This window comes from Cibotium barometz, chromosome 3 (genome assembly GCF_041138505.1).
Source record: "Cibotium barometz isolate CiBa-2024 chromosome 3, ASM4113850v1, whole genome shotgun sequence".
NCBI classification, from domain to species: Eukaryota; Viridiplantae; Streptophyta; class Polypodiopsida; order Cyatheales; family Cibotiaceae; genus Cibotium; species Cibotium barometz.
In genome coordinates, this window is record NC_141048.1 from 65,578,701 (window position 1) to 65,581,492 (window position 2,792).

The 2,792-nt window shown below is 43.7% G+C and overlaps 1 pseudogene across 2 annotated transcripts; it reads right to left on the bottom strand.

Moving 5' to 3' along the window:
* Positions 1-207: 207 nt before the first annotated feature.
* LOC147640411 (UDP-glucuronate 4-epimerase 1 pseudogene) lies at positions 208-2,490 on the bottom strand (annotated as a pseudogene). Of its 2 annotated transcripts, XR_015262999.1 has the most exons (3): positions 2,172-2,490; positions 1,660-1,786; positions 208-1,559 (listed from the first exon to the last, which is right to left on the bottom strand). The product of XR_015262999.1 is annotated as a UDP-glucuronate 4-epimerase 1 pseudogene, transcript variant X2 (transcript). The 2 variants fall into 2 exon arrangements; XR_015262998.1 differs by lacking the exon at positions 1,660-1,786.
* Positions 2,491-2,792: the final 302 nt, after the last annotated feature.

The window sequence follows — 2,792 nt, forward strand, 5'->3', positions numbered from 1 at the left end:
ATGGTCATTGAGATATGGAAAACATGCTCAACCCATACACATGAACAAATGCCATTCTTGGTCCCAAAACAGTGGATACAAAATTTGAAACTATAAGATAGCACTTCTTTAAAAATGACTATGTCAATAATGTACTGTGCACGTGAAATCAAAGCCCTATCTCACAACAGAAGAAACTGCTCGCACCAAAACAAACGCAAAGCAACATTAAAAAAGCAGCTCTTATGAATTCACTTTCATATCATCGATGCTTAAACCATAATAAGTTAGATACCATTTTACAAACTTCTTCAAGCCCGTTTGCAAGTCTGTAGTTGGATGGTAACCCAATTCAGTACGGGCTAGGGTAATATTGGCATGCGTAAAAGGAACATCCCCATTTCCCGGCATTGCTACTACATTTATCTTGGCTTTAACCTTCAGCAGCTTTTCCAAGATGCTCACAAGTGTGGGCACATTTACGGGCGACGTGTTCCCCAAATTGAAAATCCGAAACTGTGCAGGTCCCTTCTTCTTGCCTCCACTCCCAGTGCTCTTTTTGGATGTATCAAGAGCAGCCACACAACCCTTTACAATGTCATCGATGTATGTGAAATCACGTGCCAAATCAACATGTTTAGGTCCTTGGTAGACCGTAATTGCCTTGCCGGCCAATATGTCACGTGTGAAACTGAAATAGGCCATGTCCGGTCGGCCCCAGGGACCGTAAACAGTAAAGAATCTCAAGCCTGTGATTGACAGCCCGTAGATGTGATTGTATGTGTGAGTTATCTCTTCTCCAGCCTTCTTGGTAGCTGCATACAAACTGGCCGGCCTGTCTGTTCGGTCAAGTTCTGAGAAAGGGACCTTGGTGTTCAGACCATACACAGAGCTTGATGATGCCCACACAACAGCTGGTTGAGGTTGAGCAGATTTACAAGCTTCTAAAAGGGTGATCAGCCCAGCAATGTTACTGTTAACATAGGAAGCAGGGTTTTCCATAGCGTAGCGGACCCCTGCCTGTGCTGCCAAATGCATGACATGTGTGAAGGGAACCAAATCAAAGAGTTTCTTCAAAAGGGCAGCATCATTGATGTCACCTTCGACGACAAACATACCATGATTCTCAACGAGGTTGCGTCGGCTCCTCTTCAGAGATGGGTTGTAGTAGCTATTGAAATTGTCAAGGCCAAGAACACCATCCCCCCTTTTCTTTAAGGCAAGGGACACATGCATGCCGACAAAACCAGCTGCCCCAGTTACCAATACCACCTTACCATCACTTTTCTTAGAATGGCAAGAATGCTTCACTTTCCTCTCCCACTCTGACCCTCCCCAAGCATTGTTACTGTGGACAGCCTTGTAGCCATCTAGAGAGCCCGATAGCAGCACCAATACCGTAGCCAGACTAACAATTCCAATTATCCAAAGCAAAGGGGTGGCAAAGGTGAAGGACTGCCAACGGTACAACATCCTACTGAAATAATTGCTCCTCTCAAGTTTCACTTTCCCTGGAGTGGATGGGAAGGTGTCTTGCACTGAGGGAGGCATACTGGGCCAAAGATTTGGTCTTGACAGAACTGCATGAGAATGGCGAACAAGCCGCATTAGTATTCTAAAACACGACGAGCTTACACCTCCTGTGAAAGAGATTCAACTTCCCGTTGGACAATAATATACCTCTATTCCCACACAAATCAAGTTTGAAATTTCCCTTGCTGCAATGCAGCTCATAAGACCAAGTGGTATGCTACAACACATCCATTTGGGCGACTCACATTGTTTTTCTTTGCCGGAAAATGCATGCCTACACACACGAATACCACAGGGTGCATCACCATTCCAAGCACTTAGAAAGGAAGGGGGCAAGGACATGGGTTACAACAGTATTGCCCCTGGCCTGTGGTTGTGATGAGCACAGTTAAGTAATAGGACTAACGTCTTTCACTGCAAACTGAGTGCTTCAATTGTATCAACCTAAAAAACAGCTGATGCCAAGTGACTACAAAATACCTTTTTTTACCATAAAATTTTGCCAATTGCTACAGGCACTCTGTTTTGTGTTTCCAAAAATTGTTAAATGCCAGATTCATGAATATACATACATACACAGACACATAAATGCATCTCACACACACACACACACACACACACACACACACACACACACACGAAAGGATTTTAAGAAATACCACTTCGCCAATTGTCTGGCAACGCCCAGCAAAGCTGTCTCAGAAACTCCTCAACCAATCATATGCTTGGATCCGTGCAATCTCAATCCGGCTGCATGGACAAGATCTCTTACAAACCCGCAAAAAGCACAGGCGGAAACCCTAGGAGGAAACCCTGAAAAACAGGATGAGTGGGCTACTGCTCTCAGAAAGAGAAAGGGATAAGATGGGCGCGGAAAGTGCAGAGCTTTGCTGTGCTGGCTGAGGCGATGTGATGCGAGCTTTATAGAAGCAGAGCCTTCTTAAGGAAGAAGATGACCCAGAAAAAGGGAAAATAAAAAAACTTCGAAAAGAATTAACGAAAAATGAGCTGCCCATCACCCCCGCACGATAGACAGCTGCCTGGAACTGGAACCTGTCGGTCTCCGAACCGGTAAAACCCCATCTACAAGACTCTATACACCTTCTCTTCGAATTTTTTATTGCTTTTGTAAAATAAAATGTGTGAATCAAAAGTTTTTTAAACCTAGTTTTTCCGCTTTTTTCAAGCCTTTCTAATTTTGATTTTATGGCTTTTTCAATCTTTTTTCCATAGCTTGGTGGATGAATTATACAAGTGTTAACAATTTGAGGATAAAAACG